Source organism: Camelus ferus, chromosome 24 (genome assembly GCF_009834535.1).
Source record: "Camelus ferus isolate YT-003-E chromosome 24, BCGSAC_Cfer_1.0, whole genome shotgun sequence".
Lineage (NCBI taxonomy): Eukaryota > Metazoa > Chordata > Mammalia > Artiodactyla > Camelidae > Camelus > Camelus ferus.
This window is the reverse complement of record NC_045719.1, coordinates 10,000,465-10,017,963: the sequence shown is the minus strand read 5'-3', so window position 1 is coordinate 10,017,963 and position 17,499 is coordinate 10,000,465. Positions and strand designations below refer to the sequence as shown.

At 40.6% G+C, this 17,499-nt stretch overlaps 1 protein-coding gene across 3 annotated transcripts in view; it reads left to right on the top strand.

Annotated features, from left to right (window-relative positions):
- OSBPL1A (oxysterol binding protein like 1A) overlaps nucleotides 1-17,499 on the top strand; it is a 146,449-nt gene that overhangs the window by 59,008 nt on the left and 69,942 nt on the right. Inside the window, exon 1 of one of the 3 annotated variants that reach the window (XM_032467151.1) lies at nucleotides 1,435-1,942. The exons of 1 other annotated variant lie outside the window; for it this stretch is intronic. The gene's annotated coding sequence lies outside the window, so the exon portion shown is untranslated. Of the gene's footprint in view, nucleotides 1-1,434; nucleotides 1,943-17,499 lie in introns of those variants that run through there. One more of the 3 variants, XM_032467152.1, reaches the window with a different exon arrangement.

Sequence of the window (17,499 nt, the reverse complement as noted above, 5' to 3'; positions counted from 1 at the left end):
TCTGTCTTCCTTCACTCCCTTTCCTCAAGCCCAGCACCACAGATTCCTCATTGCCACTCTGTTAAATTTCTCAGGATTGCTCTGTTGGATAGATGATTGCTGCCATTTCCCAGTCCCAGGTTCCACCCTTCAAAACTGAGTTAGATGTCCCTACTCCTGTTCTAGAAGTTCCTTGGTGGTGTAGTGCTTCTGACATTGTATCATTATGTATTTACTTATCTGATTATGTATTTACTTAACCGAAGCTCCTTAAGTATCGTATTTTTGTAGCATCTGTGTCTAGCATAGTGCTTGGCATGTACTAGACAGTTAATAAGTGCTTGAATAAATGAATGAAGAATGTACCAAGGAGAGAACACAAGCTTTTGGGTCAGACCAAGCAGGACCTAACTCTGCTATCTCAGCCTGGAGCAAATTAATACATGTTTGAGAGTGCCATTTCCAAATCTGAAAATGAGAATACACATGAATTATTTTATGTGACGTTCTTCCCTAAGGCGCCTGGCACATTTTAGGTGCTCTGTAAATTGCCTTTGTAAGTTGCCTTCTGAAACAAAGTAGCCTTTGTTGTTCATTGTTTTGTTTTGCTGTGTAGTACTCCTTTTCTAAACTGAATTCATTCTCTAATTTTTAGGGCCCAGGGAGAAAGAGTCTATAGCAAGTTCTCTTTAGTGCCAAATGTGACTTTTCAAAATATAGTAATATTTAGTCACCAATTTAGAATTAAATAGAAAATAAACTGACTTTTCGAAGACCTTATGAAACCTCAAGACATTAATTCCAACTTTTTCGAATATAGCCCCATCTTATCTTTTGCACATTTTATGTCTGTAAGTGCAAATACAGCCACCACTGCTTGAAGGGTGAACTGAAAGTCCCCGAGGACCTTGCCAAAGAGATACTCAATTCTGTTCAGTTTTACTCTGCTTCCCAAAGTCAAGGACAGGTTTACACGCCTTAGGCTAAAAACTATTGTTGGAATAAACAGGTTTGTTGTTTTTTCCTCACCAGAGCCTCACAGTTAACCAGAACTTTAATTAGCCTGAACATCCCACTTAAGTATAGTATTGATGTGCTGGATTTACCTGTCCTTTTGAGCTTCTGTGTACCCTTTAAGCCTGGCCAGAATAGGAAACCACCTATTTCATATGAGTAAGTTTCACATTAGGATTCAGATTCATACTGTTGTCCTTATTGCTCAAATGGAAGCCTATAAAAAATAAAGGAAGTGTATAAAAAATAAATAGATGAAGATTAGCTCAGTCTTTGTCGTGGAATCGGAAACGTTAACTCTTCAGTGTAAGCCTGAGCGTCAGTTACTTTCGAGGGGGAAGGCTCCAGAAGAGAGGATCCCTTTGCTTTTCCCGAGGGGCGGGCTGGCCATTTAAAAGTTGCCAGGGCCGCGTCTCCAGGACGGGGTGGAGCGCGGCGCCCGCTCCAGGACCGGGCCGGAGCCTCGGCGGGGTGCTGGCAGGGCGCGAGTAGCAGTGCCTGTCCGCCCGCCTGCCCCGAAAACCCCGGCCTGCTGCCCCCCCCCCCCCCGCAGGTCCCTACCTGCGCCTCCGAGCGGGCGCCGCGGGCGGGGGAGGGGGCGGGGAGGAGGACGGACGCCGCCGGCAGCCGCGGAGCCGCCCGCTGCAGGCCATTTGCCGGCAGCGAGCCCGGGAGGGCGGCGGTGCGGGCCGAGGGGCCAGCGCGGACCTCTGGCGGCCCCGGGCGCGGCGCGGGAGTCCTGGGCCGCGCCTCTGCTCGACCTCGGCGGGAGCCGGGGGCAGGCTGCGCAAAGGTGACTTCGGGAGACCTTGCTGTGCCGCCCTGGGTCGCACCTCCCCGCTGCGCTGGAGGGGAGGCGGAGGAACAGGCCGAGCGCATTCGTGTGGAGCCGCGAGGAGCGCCGGGTGGAGCGCGCAGGCAGGGAGCCCCGGCCCCGGCCCCGGCCCAGGTGGGTGGGCGAGTGCCCGCGCGGGGGCTCTGCCAGGTCAGCCTCGGGGACGACCGAGGACGCCTGGGAAGGAAGGGGGAGGGCGGCCGGCGAGCTCTAGGGACGTAGTAGATGTAAGAATAGTTGAACGCGAGTGTGCGGAGCGGAGTGCAGCGGTGGAGGGGTGCGCGAAGCCGGGAGACCCTGCCTGCCCGGCCCGCTGTGTGTGCATCGGGGTTCCTGCAGGAAGAGCCGCTGGGGGGAAGCCCGTGGACGGATAGTTTTTTCGGCTGCATATTGGTAGTAGGTCAAATAGGGCCGGAGTGGGAGGAGTAAGGCAGTGAAAGACATTGTTGTCCTAAATAACCTTCCAAGTTAGTGATTTTTTGCATGTCTTTGCCCTGGCTGACATTGAGATGAACTTACCATCCGCTGTTCAGAGGCCTCTAAAATTAAAAACTACAGCAACAAAACAAAACCCAAGGAGAAATGCTTGAGTTGATTGAGAAGAGAAAGGGAAATTATATCGGGGTTGGGGATTGGGGAGGTGGCTTTTAACTTTGTTTTGATTAGAGATTTTTGATTACTCATAGCCTTTCTTTGTAGCCTAAACCAGTGGAGAATCACGTTCCCCAGCATTCATGGCATGTGGCTAGTTGTTTTGTGTTTTCTGTTGTGCAGATTTTTTTTTCTGGATTTGGAGGGAGGGTAGTATTAAGGATTTGGGTAGGAGGGTGGGGAAGGGCTTCTACAGCTTTTGGGAGTTATTAAAGCTACTAAAAGTTTCTTAATTTCAATTAGGTTCAAAGACAGAATGAAGGCATTTGATTTAGAAGACATTGCATTGCTTAGCAGGAATCTTGCAAAAGAGAAAAATGCTTAAAATGCGTGTTGGTGGAGTAATGTGTAGGCTAGAATGTGGAGATCTAAATATAAATTTTCTTTTCAGTTTGAGGACACACTAAAATTAATCTCTGGTCCAAATAATGTTTGATTTCCACCCTGAGGATTGATGACTTCGGCAAGTTATCTCAGCTTCCATTGAGTAGGCATTTAACTTGAATGTGAAGACCAGAGAGCTGTTTCAGCCTTTATCCCAGGACTACTTTTACTAGATTGGGGACCTCAAGAGATTTGCATCATTGTGAATATAACTGCAGGACTCTAGTCTTCTTTAGATGCTCTTTAAAGGTTAATTTTAGGGGATTTCATTGATGATGAAAGTGACCCGCATAATCTCCCTTCCCTTAGTTGTGCGCTATGCAGAATGGGGGGAAATTAAAATTAAAAAGCTTATTAGGGTTCCCAGATTAAAAGCAAATGCATCTACTGGTGCTCAAGCTAGTATATAAATATAGTCCAAGCACATTTTATAAATTATTTTTTAAGCTTTTTTTTTTTTTTTTTTTCTGGTGGGCAGAGATAATTAAGTTTATCTTTTAGTGGAGGTACTGAGGATCAAACCCAGGACCTTGTGCATGCTAAGCATGCGCTCTACCACTGAGCTATACTCTCCCCACTAGTCCAAGCACATTTTAAACATAAATTTACAATAAATGATTCATAAAGTAATTATGCAACACCATACTTTAAGCTCTGTACATTTTGTTGCTTTTTATTGCATACAATGTTTGGGGTGGGGAGGTAATTAGGTTTATTTATCTATTTAATGGCAGTACTGGGGATTGAACCCAGGACCTCATGCTTGCTAAGCATGTGCTCTACCACTGAGCTGTACCCTCCCCCCATTGTGTACAGTTTTTGAGTTTACTATTTACATTCTCTTAAAAAGGTATGATTTATGATTGCATAATTATTGTATTTATCAGCTCTATGAAGATTATAAGAAAACTTTTAATTCCTTTAGAAAGTACGAATTTAGAATTTTTACTTAGTCCACATTATTCCTAAATTTTTAGCTTGTATATATTATCCAGAAATTTACTGCTACAAATTAATTTTGGAAGCACCTGGGAAATAAGTTAAATAAACATAAAGTTGTGTAAAATGAAGCTGGTTTTCATTTTGATAACTTTTATGAAGTTTATGAACAAAAATACATAAGGTTTTAATTAGTAACATGAAACGTGTGTTTGAGAATATGTTACTAGCTTTGTGATGCTTGGTATGACCCAAGATCTATCCTGATAAGTTTCTGTATCTCACAGTAGTGACAAGACTGTCACCTGCACGCAGTTGTGTTTGTCTCGTTCCCTGCTGTGTTCCGAGCATCCAAGTACAGTCGCTGAATTCTACTCTAAAGAATTTTGAATAAGCTATAGGCAGACATAATTTTCCTCTCATTTTAACTTCAGTGTATTAAGGATGTAACCCCTATACATTTTTATAATGGCCAGCCATAGGTTTGATATTTTATATTACTTTATGTACAATTTTCCCCTTAATTCAGTAAGTATTCACAGAATGTTTATCTTGTTCAGTACCTGCTGTACCAGTCTGTCTTCATAAATCTTAGAGATGACTGCAAGAGCCAGGTTCTAACAGAGCACAACATTTCCAAAGGGATGAGAAAGGGATGAATTTGAGCAAAAAGTTCATTAAGCCCGGAACAGAGTGGGGCAAGGAAAGAGAAAGTCAAGACTAGATGAATAAAAGCAGAGTCTTCTTGAAAGACTTTGTAAAATATGCCTTAGGAGTTGGAATTATTTTAGGCAGTTAGAATCACTGAAAGATCTTAATCAGGGAAGAGATTTAATCAGATTTGTTCCTTATGAGAAGGATTAAAGGGCAGGCCTGAAAGCAGGATGACCATGTGCAGGAATTCGAGAGAGAGATAAAGACTGAACCTAGTTGCTGTGGAAGAGGAAAGAGAGATACAGGCAGAACATAAACAGCACAAGTAGAAGCTGATCATAGATTGCATATGAGGAATGGAGCAGGTGGAGTTAGATGGCCCCAGATTCATGGCACAAGTCACTGGATAGAATGTGACTAAAGATAGGAGGAGAGAGAAGGGTGAGTTCACCTTTGGACGTGATGACATCTTACTGGGCCAATAAAAACTTGGGAATCATTAGTATTGGGAGTCACCTGATGAAACATGGTGATGGAGGCTGAAGGAGTAAATACCATCACCTGGGAGAAATAAGGCACGCTTGGAATCAGAGGATTGAATGCTACGTTCAAGGACAGTGGAAGAAAGGGAGCCAGTGGAACGCACTGAGGAAAAGCAGCCTGCCAGGCAGAATCCAGGCCAGTAGAGGTGAGCGGTCCAGGAAATGGAGGCAACAACTGATTTGTGTCTCTTAGACTTGGTAGCCAGGTGTCTTTGATGAGTTTTAGAAGCATGACAGGCAGGAGCCGACTGCACTGAGCAGAGGAGTAAGTGGGGAGGAGAAAGTGAAAATAAGGAAGGTAGACTGCAATTCAGTCTCTGTAGATAGTCTGTGAATAATTACGGTTTTGCTCTTTTCTTTCAATCCTCATACCTCTTATTTATTTTCCTTCTTCCTAATGTACTGGTTGGAGCCATCAGGGCACTGCTGAATAGAAGCTGAGATAGTGGGTATCCATGTTCATCCCTGGTTTTTATAAAGCATGCTTCTAACTTCTAACGACTCCCTGCTAAGAATGGTATTTAGTGCATACTGTTTATCACATGAAGTTCCCTTTCATTCTGAGTTTTTTTAAATCATGAAAGGGTGTTGAATTTTATCAGATGTCCTTCATTTATTAAGAGAATCATGAAGTTTAAAAAAATGTTAAGGTGGCAAATTATATTTTTAGATTCTGTCAGGCGATAAGCCATCCTTGTGTACCTGGAATAAACTTAATTTGGTCATAATGTATATGCTTTAATATTCTCAGTTTGGTTTCTTTTGGATTTTAGCATCTATTTGTGACTGACATTGGCTTTTAATTTCCTTTTTTTGTTCTGTCCTCCTCAGGGTTTAATATCAAGGTTACACTAGACTTATGATGAGTTTGGGAGTATTCTCTTTTTCAGCTGTTTTTTGGAAGAGTTGTATAAAATTGAAGTGGTCAATTTTTTGAAAATTTAGTGAAGGTTTCTTATAAAACCACCTTTTCTTTGTAAGCTTTTTTTTGGGTACCACTAATTAGGTGTATTTAATGGTTGTAGTACTATTTTAGTTTTCTATTTCTTTTTTGATCAGTTTTGACAAGTTATATATTTTTAGGAATTTTATCCTTTCTATTCAAGTTTTGAAATTTGTTATTACAAGAATATTCATAATATCCTTTTATTGTCTGTTTAACTTATGTTCATTCTGTAATTACATTGTCTAATCTTTTTTCCATTTTCTATTCCCTAATATTTATTTGGCTATTTCCAAGTGAATTTTGCTCCCTTTGTTAAGATCGGTCTCATTAAAATTGTTTATTTGATTATTTTTCAAAGAACTCTGTAGCATTTATCTCTTTATTCTTTGTCTTTTAATTTCTGTAGTTATCTCTATTACATTTTTTTGAGTTTATCTTTTTTCCTAGTATCTGTACATTTATTATTCTGTCTCCTAGAAGTGGGTAATTTGCTCAGTTTGTCCTTTTCCAGATTTCAAGTTGTATGTTTAATTCTAGTGTTTTGTAATTTGGTGACTGTATCACTGCTAGCTTTATCCATTACTTTGATTACTGTATAGCCTTGAGTAACGTATTTCCTAGACTGAGGACTGGTAGTGTATGTAGTATAGAGTCTTGCCCTCCTAGTATCTGATGCCTAGAGCTTCTGGAAGGTTTTGACTACTTCTGATTTTTTTTCTCTTGCCCAAATTTCCTTGTTCTCTTTGCTTGTGATTCCCATGTGTATTTTTTTTTTTAATGGAGGTACTGGGTGTTGAACCCAGGACCTCGTGCATGCTAAACATGTGCTCTACCACTGAGCTATGCTCCTCCCCCCATTGCTTGTGTTTCTCTTGGTTTTTTCCCCTACCTTGCTGCTCACTTTTCCCCTCACTCCCTCTTTTCTATCCCTGATGCTTTGCATGGTGGGAGAAGAATGATTATTTTCCCTTACTCTCTTCCCCTAGTTTTTTCTTCTATCTCCCTACTTCTCTATTCTCGAGCCTCCATCCCCATGTCCATACCTGGAGGATTTTTTCATTATCTGCTCAACATCGTCCTTCCTGCTTTTTCCTTCTCCTTAGAACCTTGGCTCCAGCACCAAAGAGGAAAAACCAGGTAACTTATGTCTGACTTTCTTTAGATGCTCAGAGGCTAACATTACATACCTTGTGATTTGTATTACTCCATACACAGTCTAGCTGATGGCAGAGTCAGGGAGAGTATGGGGAAGGTGGCACAGATGGAGAGAACCCGCCCGCTCTTGCTTGGAGTCCTGAGATGTGGGTTTCGACGTTGGTGACTTTTTTCTTGCCGTGTGACTCCGGGCCTCATGTTCTTCCTGTGTAACAGGATGGTTAACACAGACCCCTTCTCTCCTTCGTGAACTCCTGTGAAACTCAAATGAGATATGTAAAACTGATGGGCTTTTCCTTAAAGTGGTCTTCCCATGCTTTATTTTTGAAAAATAATCTGGAGAGGATTTTGTGCTCAACTCAAGGACAGAGAAGTGACATCAAAGTGGTCTGTAGCATGGAGTGTTGGATCAGAGAAACCTGGTAGGGGGCAGCAGGTGATGGTGGGGATGACAGGAGCCCGGGAGTTGGCTCAGCGGTTTAGAGTTGCTCCGGGGAGGCTCTGTCCTCTGGTGGGAGGGAGCCCGTGACCTCCCAGCCTGGAGACGTGGACATGCTGTTACCTCCGGCAGCTGAATGCTGAGCTGCAGTGGTATCGTCTGTTCCTTTATTTTTATTTGCTATGTTCAGGACACTGAGCCTTTTTGAGTTACTTGAGAAATCACCCTTCACTTAAAATGTTGGTATGAAGGAGATTTTGTTGTTCCGGGTTCTAAACAACTGAATTAAAAATGAAGGTTGGAAATACAATTCTCCTTAGTAAAATTTCTTAGAAATTTTATTTTGAATATTGTCTTCACCTATTTTTGTTATTTTGTATTGTGGATTGGTTGTTTAAAATCACAGAATCACAGAATCTGTCTTAGATTGTAGAGCATCTGGTCTGGTGATTTTTAAGGTTTTATCGGGAACTCAGAAGATGCCCGTATACAAGGCAGGTAAAAGTAAAGGCCCCTCCTCATCCCATCCACTGAAGCACCTGCACACAGCACAGTGTGAAGTGATTGATACAACTGACCTCTTCTCCTTCACTGTACAGATGAGAGGAGGGCCAGGAGAGGGTTCACTACCTCCCCCAGTTTATGTAGTTAGGAGGGGGCAACAGTTCGGGCCAAACCCCGGAATCTGCCTCCAGATTGAGTGCTGAAGGGCAGCCCACTGTATCACACACAGCCTGAGTCAAGAAAATTCCATTAGAGAAGACAGTGTATCTTGTTTCAAAGCTGATGTGGCCATTTATAAGCTAATTTCTCAATTTGACAAAAGGATACCAACTGAAAAAATAAGCAGATGGCCAAGAATATTGCAGTGTCTTCAGATTTCACACAGAATACCTGTATTCAAGGTTCTCAACGGGAAACGCTGTCCATCTTCTTGTGAAAATTTTGCTTGGTCACATTTTTGGAATATATAACATTCATTCATTTCTCTAGGTATTCTAAATTTTACCCCCAAATTAAACTAGACTCTCAGAATGCTACAGCCCAAGCTGTATTTTTCTGATTATCTGAAAAATGTCCTTCACTGAGTTTTAAGTTGGAATTACGCCTTCCATTTCTGTTGAGGGGCATTTCAAAAAATTTTAGCTTAAATGACATTATTAATTATTTTGCCACTAAATACTCTTAATCTTGTGTATATTACCCTGAATGAGAAATTAGAGCTGTGGGCAGAGAGGGAGTTTGTTTTCCCTAAAGAACTGATATATTTTTTTTCCTTGTGGACAATTAAAAGGGCGTAATTGTATTTCTCTTTTTGTTTTGGCCTTAGGAGAATTCAGAGCTAGATGTGTGGCTCGTCCACAAGTTACACATGGAGTTGTACCAGCTCCGTCACTCAGGTCCTACCCTAATACTGTATCAGAAGTTGTTCTGTGTTTTCATAGCCTCCCAGTCTGGAAGTCCTTGGATTACATTCTCTTGTGAATTTGTTGGGTATGTTTGTGCCCCAGACTGCACTGAGGTATAATGATTATAATTTGGGGATTTTTCTGCAAGTAGTAAGTACTAGGTGAATAGTTGTTACAATGTTAGGAATAGATTTGTACTTATAATGTGGTTGTATTTTACATCAAGAATATATGCATTTTGATATTAATTGACTTTGTAATAGATCATTTCAAGGACCCAAGTTAAACTCTGTGACAGATGTTACAGTTGGAGCTTTTTTGTGTGTATTAATGCAAAGCAGACTGACCAAACTATATTTGAAGAAAAAAATTAAGAATTTTTATATTTGGTAGACTTCATATAGCATAAAATGTACCATTTTAACCATTTAGAAGTGTACAATTCAGTGGCATTAGGTGCCTTCATATTGTGCAACCATCGCCACCATCCATCCAGAACCCGTTTCATCTTCCTCAATGGAAACTGTACCCATTAAACAATAGCTCTTCATTCCTCTCTCCTCCCAGCCCCTAAAGATCATGATTCTACTTTCTGAGTACGACTACACTAGGAATCTCACATAAATGGAATTATTTAATATTTGTCTTTTTTGTGACTGGCTTATCTCAGCATAATTCCTTCAAGGTTCATCCGTGTTACAGCATGTATTAGAATTTTCTTCCTTTTTAAGACTGAATAATATTGCATTGTATGAATATATACCACATTCTGTTTATACATCCATCAGTATCGCATTTGGGTTGATTCTACTTTTTGGCTATTGTGAATAATGCTGCTATGAAAATGAGTGTGTACAAATGAGTGTACAAATATCTCTTTGTGTCTATGCTTACAATTCTTTTTGGTGTATACCCAGAAGTGGGCTTGCTGGATCATATGGTAGTTCTATTTTTAATTTTTTGACTCACCATACTGTTTTCCATAGTGGCTGAACCAGTTTACATTCCTACCAACAGTATTACAGGGTTTTAATTTCTACATCCTCACCAACACTTTTTCTTTTCTGTTTTTTTTTTTTATTAGCCATACTACTGGGTATAAGGTTTGGAAAATTGTTCTTTGTAAGTAGAATTAAACATGTTTTCTATCCAAAGGTTAACCCCAGGGTTGCCAGACACTCTCTTCTTACCTTGGCTCATAATTGCCCTGCAGAGCAATGATTTCCTTTTATTTTTCAAACCATTCAGAAGTTGCTTGGGTGTGTGTGGTAGAGGGTGCACTGTCCCAGCTCTCCTCAGTCTCCTCTTTTCCCTCCAGTCAGTGAAAAACAGTTGCACAAAGCAGGGGTGATTCTTGAGGTTACCATGGTTTTGAGTCTTGATTTAAGTCCGTAGATCTGTATTCTACTTTTATCTCTCTGTCCTTGAGATGAAAAATGTTGATTCCTGTTGTATTTAGATAATTGCTCAATTGGAAAGAATTTTATCTTGTCTACAGAGTTGACGTAGGAAAAGGGAAGATAAGTTTGAATCACCACAGGTATAAAATTGAGATGAGGAAATTGTTGCACAGTTGACCCTTTTTGGATTGCACAGGTTCACTTATACATAGATATTTTTGAATAGTAAATACTGCAGAACTATGTGGTCCATGGTTGGTTGAATCTACAGATGTGGAGGAACCTCAGATTTGCAGGCCCAACTATAAGTTACACATGGATTAATCCTTGGGTTATTCGAGGGTCAGCTGTACTTAAGAAAGGTCAAGCCTACCTTCACTCGTTCGTGGGAACTAATATAGTAAAGTATGTGTTCCTCAAAACCAGAGCATGGTTATCCTGAGTGTTAGAGTTAGACAGAAAATTTAACATATTCTATAATGAAATTTTTTGTTTTGATCTTTGGCATTTGTAGGAGTGCAAAATTTCTGTGAATCTTGAAGTTAAAAGAGAATTTAAAAAATAAGATGGGAACTTGGGGAAATATAACCACAAAATTATAAAAAGCGATCTGAGAAGTTGTCTGATTTTCCCCTATCTGCAAGAATCTTCTCTCCAACTTCCTGTGCGGTCCTTCGACACGCCATGTAAACACAGTGATAGATGGACTTACAGGCGGTGTGCCAGCGCTCCCGGGCTTGCAGCCTGAGCCAGACAGACCTGGGCTTGTGCACGAGTTCCGTCACTTACTGGTTCTGCCATCCTGGGCAGGGCATGTCATCTCAGTGAGCTTGAGTTTCCTCATCATTAATAGTACCTGCCTCGCAGGACTAGGGGAGGATTATCTGAAGTGGCGTATTTATCATGACATCTGGCACACGGTCGCCGTACCTGGGCGTTCGTTACTCCTCCTCTTCCCTCTGCGGCTGCTAGTATATGTGAACTACCTTCTCCGGCCACGGGTGCCACTGCAGGAAAGCTGTAAATGCTAGAAAGTTAAAACTTACATTAGGGCGAAGGTTTTCCTTTTTTCTTCTCTTCTCTTCTCTCTTCTCTTCTCTCTTCTCTTCTCTTCTCTTCTTTCATGGTTTCAGGTCTGTGCTCTGCAGAATCACAAGAAAGTACGTTTCTTCTCTTGTGACAATGTTTCAGCTGTTTGGAGCCACTAGTCAATTCTTCTTTTCCCCAGGCCACCCGTCTCCAAATTCCTTTAACAGTTACTCCTATATTAAGCTTTATAGATCCTTTCTTTTCTCACTCTTCACTGGTCCCCCTCAGGTCTTTTCTTAGCAGTGTGTCCTCCAGAAATGAGGTTGGGGTGCAGAGCAGGGCTGCTCAGCTGGCTCTCCGTCTGCTCCCGTGAGGGAGCCCTATGCCGCCCGCCTCTCTGGCCTCTGCTTTGCTTCACTCTCACCCTTCTTGCTTTGTTCTGAGGACAGTGGCCTCCTGTTGTGCTGCAGACTCCTGAGCCCCTTCCCCCCTCAGGACTGGTGCTGTTCCTCTGCCTGGAACACTTGGCCACTTGCCTGCCTCTCTTTTGATCCTCCAGCCATCCTGGCTCCCGGGACTCCCTGGCCCCTTCCCTGCTTTGTTTTTGTCTTTAGTGTTTCCCACCACCTAACACACCAAGTATTTCACTACTTTACCTTTTTCTTTCCCCAGAGTAGACTGTAAGTCCTCTGCGTGCAGGCGTTTTTGTCTGTTCTCTCCCCTGCTGATGCTGGCAGCCTGGAACGCCAGGCATGGTGGAAGTGCTGATGACTACTTGCTGCAGGCAGAATGCAGTGGGAGCACCCATTCCCCTTCCTTACCAGGTGCATCACGCTGGGCTGGGAAGGGCCGCTTGGGCACCAGCTCACAGTCATGGGCCCTTTTTTTACCCTTTGAAAAAATCAGAAGAAAAATTAAGGTGTCCTTGAAGAAGGGAAAATTAGAAGCCGTGTTCATGGTTTTAGGACTTTGGGAATTTTCCAGCCGCTTTGCTTGCTTAATCAATATTTTGTTTTACACATAGTCTTATTTGCTCCTTAGACTTGTTTTGTAGAAATAAATATAGGTCATTCAGGTAAGAATATCTGTTCTTTAAATACAACTTAACAAAGCTTTCCAAGTAGTGGGCTTGAGATAAATGATCTTTTCAACCCTTGGAAGTGCCAGGTGCTTAGTCCCTCCCATGTGCCACGAGAGGACATTTTCTATGTGTGCCAGGATTTGCAAAACTGGGGAAGCACTGCTTTAAGACATTTAATATGTTTTCTTCAGATGGAGTTAAAATCTACTGAGTTGTGATTCCAGTATATTCTAGTTTTCTTCCCACCTTCCCCCCTGCTTTGAGAACCTTGAAAACACATGTTGAAACAGTGAAACATCAAAATTCTGTAAAAGCAAAGTAATTGTCTTTCTGGACTTAACAGTGTTCAACTTCAACATGTATACAAAAACATATTCCCAGAGGCAGAGCTGACGGCATTAAAAAAAGTAGAGTTCGAAATGGTGGTGTAGCTGTGCAGGGGAATAGTCCTCAGTGGTAGAAAGGAAAGAGCTGCTCATACCTTTGCAGCAACATGAGTGAATCTGAAAAACGTTATACCGAGTGAAAGAAGACAGACACAAAGGAGTATGCTGTACATGAGTCCATTTATTTGAAGTTCAAGAGCAGACAAACCTAATGCATGGTTCCCGAAACCTGAGCAGTGGTTGCCAGGCTGGGGGTGGGGAGAGCAGGGAGAGAGAGAAATGTAAACGGGGCACAGAGGAGTTTGGGGGAAGGAGGGAGGAGAAGTGTTCTGTGTCTTTACAGTGGTGCTGGTTGCAGGGGGTATACGTTTGTGACTATTTGGGTGTATTTTATTGTAGACAAATAATCTCTAAAGTTCATTTAAAAAATTAATCGGTAAGGTGTTACTTCTGGTATACATAACTGTTTCCAGTTATTTTCATCTAGAGAACTATATCGACTTACAGAGCCCTTGACTAACTTCTGAAAATAAGTTTCCTTTAGATTTTGATTAAACTTCTCTGCTTTTAAAAATGGTTGTTTACCTCTTGCTGTGGCATATCTCTGAAAAAAGAAATGTATTTCAAGGATACATAAGATATATAAATCTGTGGTGAGTGATTATATAAGAGTAGGCTATTTTTAGGTAGAAGCTTTGCAGCCGTGATGAGGCGGGAATGTGCTTAGCAGAACCTCAGATGGGCTTACTTGAGTAGACTGCTGGGAGAGCCGAGCACGCTGCACTAGTGGAGAGAACCCTGTAAGCGTTGTTCTGTGTTTAATGTCGTGCAGGTTTTTCAGATTTGCAAATTTGATGCAGAAGTTTGATGCAAACATCACTTGCTAAGTAGACACATTTAAAGGGATTTTGCTAATTGTAAAATTATGAGAGATATATGACAGACACATAGGAGTATGCAGAAAGCTGTTTTCTGTAAAGCATAGGGAAGATTATAAACACCAGAACCCGGCAACCACTGGCTGGAGATTTTGGTTGGTCTTAGTTTGTTCTTATCGGCAAACACACAAATAACAGTCTACGTTGCAGTTTAATGTCCTACTTTGGTTTCAGTAGTCTCAGAGTGGGCATTTTTCCTTGTCATATATATTCTTTGAAAATACATTAAAGATTAAGAAATGTATTGCTTTAACTCTGATTGTCAGTAAAGGAGTGGTCTTTTCACTGTGCACTTACTATTGTGAAATATTCTCATTTTTTACAGCTTTATTGAGGTATAATTGACATACATTTTAAATATGTGCAATTTATTGTAATTTAGTGAGTATTGCTGTGTGTTAATGTTGTGAAACCGTTGTCACTTTTGGGCTGAGACATACTTCTAGTATTTCCAAATGTTTATTCTTGCCTTTTGTAGTACCTCCCACCCTTCCTCTACCCCCATTCACAGGCAGCTGTTGATCAGCTTTCTATCACCAGTTAGTGCTTAGTAAGCATTTTCTAGAATTTTACATAACTGGAATCATAGAGTTTGTACTTTGGTGCAGGTGGAGGCAGTTTGGCTTCTCAACATAATTATTTGCAGATTCACCCATGTTGTTGCACGTAGCAATAGTTCATTCTTTTTTTGCTGCTGACTAGTGTTCTGTTTTATGGCTATACCACAGTTTGTTTACCTGTCGATGGACCTTTGGATTGTATCCAGTTTTTGGCTATTGCAAATTTTTGTGTGGACATAACCTTTTATTTCTCTTAGATAAATACTTAGGAGTAAGTAGAATCGCGGGATCTCCCAGGAAATGCATGTTTGTGGGGGCTTTTTTTAAAGTTTGTTTTTCATTTTTTAAAAATTGTAGCATCCATGTAACATAAAATTAACTATTTGAGTGTAAGATTTAGTGGCATTTAGTAATTCACAGTGTTGTGCAACGATCATTCTACCTACTTTTGAAACGTTTTCATCACCCCAAAAATAAGCTGTAATAAGCAGTTACTCCCCATCCCTGCTTCTGTGCCCTGGCCCATGAAAACAACTAATCTGTGTTTTGTCTCTATGGATTTGCCTGTTTTGGACATTTCCTGTAAATGGAATCATTCAACATGTGAGATTTAGTATCTGGCTTCTTTAGCATGTCTTTTATCTAGGTAATTTTTTGATTGAAGTATAGTCAGCTTACAATGTTGTGTCAATTTCTGGTGTACAGCATAATGTCTTAGTCATACATATACGTACATATATGCCTTTTCATATTATTTTTCATTATAGGTTCCTTCAAGAAATTGAATATAGCATATTTTTGAGCTTCATGTGCATTGTAACACTTATCAGTAGTTTATTTCTTTTAATGGCTAAATAGTATTCCGTGGTATGTATATGCCACATCTTATTTACCCATTCATACATTTGTGGCCATCTGGGTTGTTTCCACCTTTTGACTATTGTGAATAGTACTACTTTGAACATTTTTGTACAGGCATTTGTTTGAACACATTTCAGTTCTTTGGGGTGTGTACCTAAGAGTGAATTTTCTGGGTCATATGGTAATTCTGTGTTTAGCTTTTTTTGAGGAATCACCAAACTGTTTCCCACGGCTTCTGCACCATTTTATCTTCTCACCCACAGGGCACAAGGATTCTGTTCTCTTCATCCTTACCAACACTTATTTTCCTTTTTATTTTTTTTAATTTTAATTGTAGCCATCCTAGTGGGTGTAAAGTCATAGCTCATTGTTATGATTTGCATTCTTCTAATGACTAAAGATGTTGAGCATGTTTTCATATGTTTGTTGGTCATTTGTATATTTGGAAAAATGTCTGTACAAGGTCTTGGCTCATTTTTAAATTCGGTTGTTTGTGTGAAAAATTTTAGTCAAGATAACCACTCCATCAGGGCCTTACATTTCTATGTAAACACAGTTTCTCTAAAAAATATTTTGAATTAGTTATTTACTATTGAGAATATATCTTCTTTGATACATTTTTTCACTTAGAGGTTCATTGAAAAAAATAAGTTCTTGTACTTCATTATTCAAACATGATTTAGCCAAAACATGTTCAAAGCATCTGTAATTTTCCATAGGGCATATATCCCAAATTAAATTGTTTTTTTCATAGCTTCAGTTTTTTCTGTGTATCTTACAGCAGTATTTTCTGACAAAGGAATATGCTTTAGTCTTTCACCACACTATTTTTTCTGTCAACTATTTCAGAACTTTTTTTTTTTGTAATTTGAGGACTATTTACTCAAGTGATTTGTAGCCTTTTGTCTTTTCTATTAAAAAACCTTAAAGAAGTTTCTAAACATTTTATTACATTTAGTGAAGAAATTTCAAGGGTAAAGCTCTGGGCTGAATGTCGTATGATTTTAAATATCACTGAGGAAATTTGGGGAGGTTTATCTTCATCTTCTGGATGCTTAGATTTTAAATGTTGAGACAAATATCATGACTATTGCTTATTAGTTTATATCTCAGGGTATAATAACAACACGTCAATAGAGGGTGGCCTGCATACATCTGTATGCACATGTGTGTACGTCTGTCTGTATTTCACATGGTCTTCTGGAGAACTGGCTTATTGCCATCTGATTATATATGATCTCTCTTTACCAGGGTGGCTGACAAAGAGCTCCCACTAGCAGTAGAAGCCTTTGCCCTCGTCTGTGCACTTTGTTAGCATCATTAGTATTATCTTCAATCTGGAGCTGCTTTCTGGAGGTCTTGATGCTATGGGTGCATTTTGTGAGTTAACTAGATACTGTAGCCTGTAAGTCCTTGTAACCAGGCTCTCATGAACTGCAGTGCATCACAACACTCTGGAAGCAGGTGCTTCCGTCAGAGTGATAGCCACCACTCTTCCCGAGGTTACTGTGCATCCTGCGCTTGACCCTTGATCTGTGACCATGTGAGGGCACCGCTGTCTGCATGTATATTATCATATCTGTATACATAACGTTTGGTCTAATATTTTTGGCAAAAAGACTTTCCAGTATTCCTATGTCTCATGAACGCACACACAGTCTGCTTTGGAGACTGTAAGTCAAAGCAAATAAAGAGCCATTGAAAAGCTTTAAAGTAATGCTGAGTTTGCATTTTTTTTTAATTGAAGTATAGTCAGTTTACAGCGTTGTCAGTTTCTGGTGTACAGCATAATGTTTCAGTCATATGCTTTTTCATTATAGGTTACTACAAGATCCTGAATACAGTTCCCTGTGATAGGGTTTGCATTTTTAATGGATGTGTTGGGCAGGAATGTGAAGCATCTTTTTTGTTTTTCCTCTTTCTAGACTGTAAGCTCTCCAAGGATTAATCAGTCTCTTCCTCTGCTTTGTATCCCTAGCACTTACCTTGAAATAGCAGTACCTGCCCAGCAGGGATTTTTTTAGCTAGACTGAAATTCTCCTAATTTGGCAGTTCTTATCCAGGAGCCACACCAGAATACTTGGTGGTGCTTCACTTTTGTTGTTGTTGTTGTTGTTGTTGTTGGCTTGTTGGGTTGTTTGTGTGTGTGTGTGTGTGTGGTGCTTTTTAAAAACCATCACATGTATTAGTATTAGCACCAAGCAAAGAACCCAAAGCCAAATAGCATTACTTGATTTAGGGAATTTCTTTTTCACCTTAAAGAAGACAGGAGGTAGGCAGTCTGGGCCTAGGAGAGC